This window comes from Durio zibethinus, chromosome 14 (genome assembly GCF_047325235.1).
Source record: "Durio zibethinus cultivar Kanyao isolate XHJ-2024 chromosome 14, ASM4732523v1, whole genome shotgun sequence".
NCBI lineage: Eukaryota > Viridiplantae > Streptophyta > Magnoliopsida > Malvales > Malvaceae > Durio > Durio zibethinus.
The window spans coordinates 4,590,979-4,599,671 of NC_143175.1; the positions used below are offsets into that span (position 1 = coordinate 4,590,979).

General features: G+C 30.4%; 1 pseudogene across 1 annotated transcript; it reads left to right on the top strand.

Annotated features, from left to right (window-relative positions):
- The first annotated feature begins 1,919 nt into the window (after window positions 1–1,919).
- Window positions 1,920–8,044, top strand: LOC111294962 (uncharacterized; annotated as a pseudogene). The gene is made up of 7 exons (XR_016327422.1): window positions 1,920–2,313; window positions 4,183–4,282; window positions 5,295–5,410; window positions 5,843–5,902; window positions 5,986–6,051; window positions 7,570–7,768; window positions 7,846–8,044. The product of XR_016327422.1 is annotated as an uncharacterized LOC111294962 (transcript).
- The last annotated feature ends 649 nt before the right edge of the window (window positions 8,045–8,693 follow it).

Here is an 8,693-nt window from a genome sequence, read left to right on the forward strand (position 1 = left end):
GCGATTTGAACACGTAAAGGAATAAGGGCTGATGTAACATTCAATGAAAACCATACCAAACGAATGTTTAGGTCTTAGGATTTCAACTTTGACATTGTATTCAATCTATCCAAGATGGTTAAACCAAGCAACAATAAAAGAAATTTTTTACGCATTCAATGAAAACCATACCAAAATGATCAGGCTTTTAGCAATTTCTCGCAACTTGAATGTCATTCTCCATCTCCAACTACAAAGATTTGGCATTCGAGCTTGCCAAAAATAAGATCAATTCGAAGGGTATGCATGAATCAAAAGGACCCCAGAATTGCAGACAAGAGTCCAAATATGATTCAGAGTGGATGCCATAATCCACAGCTTTTGATTCGTCAATCGTAATCCTTCCTCTTTCTTAGGATTGCAAATGAATTTCCAGCTCACTTTTGCACCTTTGGCATTATCTTCCCTACTTTTTCCTTAGAAAAGCTTGAATCCAATAAGAGGATCTATATTTGCAGAAAAAAAACTTCAGTCTTAGCATTATTTAGTTGCAAACCAAAACATGATCCTTTGCTCCATTCGTAAATACCATGAGATCGTCTGCAAAATATAAATGTGTCAATTGCACTTTTTTATGATTAAGATGATAACCATTTTTTTTTTTTTTTTGTATTTGTAAAAATTCACTATAAGTTTCAAAGTCGATTCACATTTTCAACTTAATATGTAAAAAATGTTAAAAGAATGAAAGTTTTTATAATTCTTTCAAAAGTTGTAAATGCATAAATCAGAAATTTGTAAAATGAATAAAATATTTATTGGACAAATTGTACGTCTAGCCACTAAATTTTTTACCAATTTTTATTTGTTACCAAATTATGAAAAATCATGATTTGGTCACAATCGTTTCATAAATTTAATTTTTTTAATTATTCAACGATTAAAATTAATGATTGATCAACATAATTTTGTACATCATCTGACATTTATTATGTGATATTGTTATATCATTCAATATATTATGTGACATTGTCTACGGTGGTATTGCAAATTTTTTAAAAAATAAATACATTTTAGATATTTTAAAAATAAAATTATGTGTTTTATTTAAATTTTAAAAAAATTTTATTTTGATCACCTAACTTTTAAAATGAACAATTTAATCACTAACATTTGTAAAGTTTATTAATATTTTGATATTTATTGCCAATATCTACTGCCTACTTGTTACAAAGATTAGTCATCAAAATTTGTAAAATTTAATATAATAAATTATTTTATTTTATCTATTATTGATATTGAAAATATTTAGATAATACTCAAATAAGTTTTCGAATCTACAAAAAATTGTAAATAATCCCTTTATCTTTTATTATATGAAATTAAGGATACCAACTTTTATAAAGTAGATTTTATAAAAAGGGCACAGAAAAAAAAAAAAAAAGATAAGCAACAATTTTGATAAATTTAATTTTTTATAAAAATAATTTTATTGAAAAAATAATTTAGTTGTTGAAAAAATTAATTTTAATTTTGAAGAACATTTTTTGAAAAAATAAATTTAATTCATAACTATATAAATTATATATTATTTTAATAAAAATTGTAAAATATATTTATAGCAAAAAATTATAATTTTAGATTATATCATCGTATCCTATTCTTAAATTTCAAAAAAAAAATTGAAAAGATATTTTTTCAATATAAATATTAAAAATAATAAAACTTTAATATTAATTTTAAAAATATCGTCACAAAAGTAGTGGATATTAACCATAAAAATCAAAATATTAATAATACGATTTTTCAAAATTAAATAAAAAATAAAAAAAATTGGAAACTTGAATGATTAAATGTGTAATTTATTTTTTAATCTTCAGAATTGATGGCTTTAAAAATTTATAAAAATTACATATTTCATTTCCGACCACTGACAGGAAACAGCTTCGAAAGAAAAGAAAAGGGCAAAATGAAATTCAAAAATCAAAATCAGCCATCCTTCGGTTCAGCAAACAAACGCGGCCTTCTCTCTCTCGGGAAACACTTTCTTTTAAGGCCGATCATTCTTATCATTACAAGAAATCCAGGCCCCAGCTTTTTTTTTTTTTTTTAACTGGAAATTTCTCTCTCTGATAATCCAAATCTCTTAGCTTTTTTTTGAGAGAGAGAGAGAGAGAGAGAGAGAGAGAGAGAGAGAGAGAGAGAACAGAAATTAAAAAAAAAAAATCAAAATCAGAGAGTTTTTTTTCAAGGGTAAGAATCGAAAATAAAAAGGGCATGGGTCAGGCTTTTCGCAAGCTCTTCGATACCTTTTTCGGTAACACAGAGATGAGGGTATTTTTCTCTCTATTTATTTATTTTGTTTGTGATTTACTATTTCTATCTCGTTTTATTTTTTCAACTGGTTTTTTCGTCATCCTTAGGTTTTTTTTTTTTTACCCGATTTTTCTGGTTAATGTAGTGTTATAGAAACTTCTTACCATTGTTATTATAGCTTGAAAGCCATAAAAAAACGATGTAGTTTTGCTGAAGATCTTATCTCCGAGTAAATTCTGTTAGAAACTGAGTAAAATTTTCTCCAATTGGTTAATGAAATCAATTTGTAGGTGTCTGTAAATTTAGCAAAATCTTTTCATTGCTTTTTATTAAATTGTGTTTAAAAAAATGGGATCAACCTGTGACGTAGAAATACAAATGCGTGATTGTATTAGGATTTGTGTTTCTTGGAAAATTTGTCACTGTTGGGTGTTTTGAGGAATGTGTTTTGATCTAAGTACCGTTGTCTGCGGCATCAGAAACTCGATTTTTTTGTTGGTTCTGTTACATGGGAGTGGTAAAGCCAGGTGTTTTATGTCATAAATTGAGTTGTATGCTGCAAGTATTTACGTTATCATGTTGTTGGTAGAAAAGAAAATAGTCCCAAATGTCTTCACTTTTCAATATTTGTTATAGCTTGTTCTGGCTGGAATGAGATAAATGAAAAACACACCAACAATTGGATGGTTCAACCTTTAATGGTATTGAGAAGTTACAGTAACTTAACTCACCACCATTGGTTTTCTTCACTCTTGAAAAGGTTCAACATATATGTACCAGTGTGCACAACTTAGACATTTGTTCTTGTTTTCAGGTTCTATTACTAATAGGACGTATGGCATAATAGATAATGAAGAAATAGAGCATTTAAAGTTGTCTGACCTTTCCATTTGTTGAGTCCCATATGCATCTAATTATGGGTTATGTCTTTTAAATTGGGCAATGTATTGGCAAAAGTCCTCTCGTGAAGCCATTTTTATTATTTATTTATTTTGTGTTGTTGTCTTTCTTCCTTTTCTTTAAATTATCTAGTTGAATGTAGTAACAAGAAATAATTGGATTTTGTTAATTAATTGTTGTTCAGTATAACTAGTGCATCTGATATTTTGCCATTGAAGATGATAATAATCTGTTACACTAGATATTCTAGCCAGTGGTAGAGGAATCTTAGTGCTGTTTAGATATATCTTTTGAGTGGTTGTCTTATCTGGAAAGTATATAGTATTTATTTTTGAATCAATTCCTGAAATAGTTATCTTATGCATCTGTAATCGTGAAGCATGTAATTGCACTGATACCCATTGACATCATTTAGGTTGTTATGCATTCCTAAAAAGGTTTCTAATGTCTATGGTACATGCGTTATTATATGCTTATTATGTGGAATTATATGTGATTTGCTACAGGGCATTTAATAATAGCATCTTTCATTGATATTTTTCATTGACATTAGACTATGTTGGAGGATCTAGAAATAGTATTAGTGCTTGGTATTATAAACTTGAGGGCGATTGAAGTCAAACAGTGGCTTAATGTGCTCGTTTGTTGAATTTTAGGTGCCATGATAGATAATTTTGGTGAATCAAACAAATAAATTAAATTATATTTATGATCAGATTAAATGTATGTTGTCCACCTTTTTAAACTAGAGGCATAATGTTTTGATAGAATCTAGTGTCCATGCCAGTGCATTGCTGAGAACTTAAGTAGCATATATCTCATGTCTTTTTAGTATCACATCTTGGCATTATTACTATTATTATTATTATGCCAGCCTCTTTATTGAAGGCTTTTCTAGTTTTTGTTTACTCTTGAAACAGATGTGAGTGCTGTTGACTTTTTTATTTCACTTTATATTATCCTTTCTTATGTGTAATTTTTCTGTAGCTGGCTTAGGTTGTGATGCTAGGCCTTGACGCAGCTGGCAAAACAACTATATTATACAAGTTGCACATTGGAGAAGTTTTATCAACTGTTCCCACTATCGGTAGGCAGCTTAGCTCATAACAACTTGATTTTAGAAATGTTGATTATATGATTGTGGCTCTTGTATTTTGCTTTTGTTTGTCATCACTGGAGCTCTTGACAGTACTCTTCTTTTATTTTTTATTATTATTTTTTTCCCTTTCTCATTATAAATATAAATAGGCTTTTACAATTATACTTTTTCAAAATGTTTGGACCATGTTGTATTCTGTTGTTTTGTTTTTTGACACATTCCCGGCCCTTTTTCTCTAAAAGTGACATGCAAGGTGCTGCTGCTGGAAGGACTAAAACCATGTTACTAAAATTGATTTTTGTTTTCCTGTTCAAAATGCTACCCTTGAAGATAAAGTTAAATTTTAATGCTTCATAAATCCAGCAACCTGTCCAAGTGGACTAGTGGGCCCTTATCGCCTTTACTTTGCTTGGATGCTCTTGCGTCTATGAAAAGATTATTTTTCCTGGTACCAAATCACCATAAAAGGGATTGTATGGTCTTAGTATATATTATATTCAATACTTTTTTACTGTGCTAGTTGTCCTCTTGGCTTGTGTTGCCGAATATTTTTGACGCACTTGTCAATAACAAGTATTAGCTGATTACTCATGAAGTTTCCGTCAGTGTGTCATTCACCTTCTTTCTATAGCAATACGGTTTTGTCTGGGACAGATAGATCACGCTTTCTAGCCTTCATCATCTTAGGCATTATCTGAAAAAGTGGTGAGTTGTGTGAACTCTGATTCAGTGTGTGTTAGATACATCATTGATTAGTTTTTATGGTATTAGTTTCATTTCTTTTTTAATCTTTGGAACTGTTTCTTTTTTTCAAAATTTCCTCTTGGCATATAATCATTGATTAGTGTGGTCTTATATCCATTTCTTTGTATGATATTTTGGATCCATCTTTCTTTTTTAAAATTTATTCTTGGTGCTAAATTAGATGTGATGAACTTTGCACTTGAAGAGAATAGACAAGTTGATATGACTACTGATATCTTGTTGTTGACTCCTCCAGGTTTCAATGTGGAGAAAGTTCAATATAAGAATGTGATGTTTACAGTTTGGGATGTTGGTGGACAAGAGAAACTAAGGCCTCTCTGGAGGCACTACTTTAACAACACAGATGGACTCGTAATAATTAGCTCTCTCTCAATTTTTTTTTCACTTTTAATGTTTCTTCCAATTGATTTTGACCTGAATATGTTCCATTTATTGGTTACTTAGATTGTAAAAGCCTTCTAGTATATTGATATTAGATATCCCCTTTTTCTCTTATAACTGCCTGTTTCCCTGATTTTGCCATATTTTCTTCAATTTGTTTCATTATAGTATGTTTTCTTTTGCCATAATTTCAGAGGGAAACTTATATTATTGAAAATTGAGGGATTAGGAAAATATTGAATGTAGGAGGGTTTTTATAAATTTCTGCATTGGCTAATATTTCACAGCCTTTTGTCAAAACTGAAAGATTTAATTTGTTAAATAGTTTGTGCTCTTGTTCTTCACTACTGACTGAAAAGATAAGGACATTCATATCTCTCTCTACTAGATTTTTCTGTACAGATCTATGTTGTTGATTCCTTGGACCGAGAGAGGATTGGCAAAGCTAAGCAACAATTTCAGGTTAAAATTTAGAACGTACACAAACTTGTTAGACATTTTGGTTTTTACATTGTCTCACTTTATTATTAATAATGTTCTTTCAGGCCGTCATCAATGACCCATTTATGCGCAAAAGCGTTGTCTTGGTGTTCGCCAACAAGCAGGACATGGTATGATTTCTGTTAGTGGTTTTAGACCTGTCTTTTTGTATATATAGAAAAATGCAAGTGGTATCTACGAGATAAACTGTTGAGAACATACAAATGCATTTTTTTAGTTGTTCGTAGTAACAATTCCTTGGATATTTTAGTGTTGAAATTGCATTCTTGTCTTTTCATCTGATGCTGTTGTCTTCCGATGTATCCTCCTTTTTCTTTTGGTTAGTAATAAGTGTATTTTACTTTCTTACATGTTATGCAAAAGTTATTATAACATCCAAGACATTGGGATTATTCTAAAGTGTAAAACTATAGTCCCCCTTTTTGGCATGTACTTCTGGATCAACAAAGATTAATGGCAGCACAGAAAATGACCTTTAAAAGCACCTATTGTTGTAACATATTAAAAGCACATAATATTGCATATGTTTACGTATTTGAAATTCTGTTATTTATGTAAGGTCTGTGTTCTTCAATATAGTCATGTTGCATCTTGCCTTTGAATAAAGATTTATGAACAAAACCTTGCCTCATTGTCCATTATCGATAAAATATGGCTTTCATATACAGCTGCATATTTGATAATTTCATTCATTGTTTTGTCTTGTGTTCTTGGTTTCTGAGTAACATAATGTGGTGCCTGTTTAGCAGCCCCTGATCCCCTTCATTTTTTTTTTAACATTAATAATTTGTCTAAAATAGATGTCCAAATTATGACTCAATATGATGTGCCTCAATGAATGCTTGTATGAATTGTAAATCCTTATCCCAGGGGCCCTTAGACATGCTAAGTTTCTCCTCCTCTCTTGGGGCCCTTAGACCGACTAAGTTTCTCATCCTCTCTTGTTCCCCTGAAGAAGAAGGCATCATTTTGTAATTGTCTGAAATGTAATCGCATTAAAATTGACCATTGGAGGCATAATGATGGATAAAGCACATGAAATTGGAACATGGGTGCTTTACTTCACTGTACTAAACACTATTGAATGTTGCTTTTGGATGGATGAAATTATGAAACATGAGTCTTTTGGTTAGGAATAAATATTGTGGTCATTGCCTAGAATAATGCAGCATTTGAACCAACAGGACTGCTTTAAGAGTGGTTCTTGATATGTTTGATCAGAGTGGAGACTGCTAGGATTTTTTTTTTTCCCGTTGGTGCCACTGGCTCTATCTGACTGGGATTTAGTGTTTTTGATTGCAGTAGTTCATAAGTGGTCGATTGCTTATGATGTCAACTTCAGGACATTAACACATGTATTAATAATTTAGGTGTAGAATGTTAATCCGGCAATACGCCTCGCTATTGTTTTATTTGTATTTGTTAATGTTATTTTCATGTCTCTGCTTAATGATGTAATGTGGAGATGTATCTCTGTTTCCAGGGCAACAATATCCAATGTCTTTAGTAGTCATCATTTTAGCTTTATTTTTAATCTCCATTAATTTGTCTAGACTAGCTGTTATGTCGTAGTTTTATTGCATGAAATGTCAGTTTCATTTTATCTGATTTTGTGTTTCTTGTTCCAGAAAGGAGCAATGGCCCGATGGAGGTATGCAGGGGATTAGGTCTCCTTGATCTAAAGAACAGGAAATGGCACATACAAGGTACTTGCGCGCGCAGAGGAGATGGCCTCTATGAAGGCTTGGACTGGTTATCTGGAACTCTCAAGGAGATGAAAGCTGCTGGATGTTCCTCGCTGGGTTCATCATCAATCTAATGAGACAGGTTGGGAATCTTTCTTTTGCCTATATGGCATTAAGTGGATCTTGACAATGACAAAATAATTCGACTTCATTCCTCAGGTACATCATCGGAGGCATTAAAGCTTGTAAGCCATGTTTAACCATTGGGAAGTCTGGAGATTGTAATCAAAGCTTTCTTTCATTAGTATAAAGTTGATGATATGGGTGCTTCCCATTCGCCGTATGTGTATATTAAGGCGGGTATCTACTTCCAACGAAAATCGTTTACTTACTTGGGAATTTAGATCTTTGCCGCAAATGCTGTTTGTTCTGTTCATAGATTTTGAAAAGGGGCAATACGTTTTTAAAGAAAAAAAAAATGACATTAATTTTCACTTGGTAAAGTTGTGTGACATTTACTTACAGGGAATGAAGTTTATTGAGCATGAATTTTACATTCCAGCCAATTGAGCCAAATGCCAGTATCTTACATTATCGGAATTATTCTATGTAATCTTAATTTCTTCTAACCAAAAATTCTTTTTCATTAGGCTTTAGTTTATTTACTTTACTTTTTAGTGGCATTTAATTCGTAAATTTTCAGATTTCAGGGGAATGTAATTCCAAAAAAAAAATATTAAAAGAAAATGTATGATTTTTTAGTTTTCTGATCTTAAAAAATTTAAGATTTTTATGTTTGTTTAGAAAAATATAAGATTATCTAATAAAATATTTTATTTTATTATTTTTTATGACAAGTGAATAACACATGATATTTATAATATTTATGTGAAAAACATGTGAATAAATAAATTAATTAAAATTTTATTTATTTAACATGGAAATTGTTTTTTTAATATTTTTATTAAATTATTTAAGTAAAAGTATTTTAGGTTTTATTGTACATATTTTCAATAAAAATAATTTTTTTATTTTAAAAACCTTTTTGTTAAATTTTGAAATTTTTT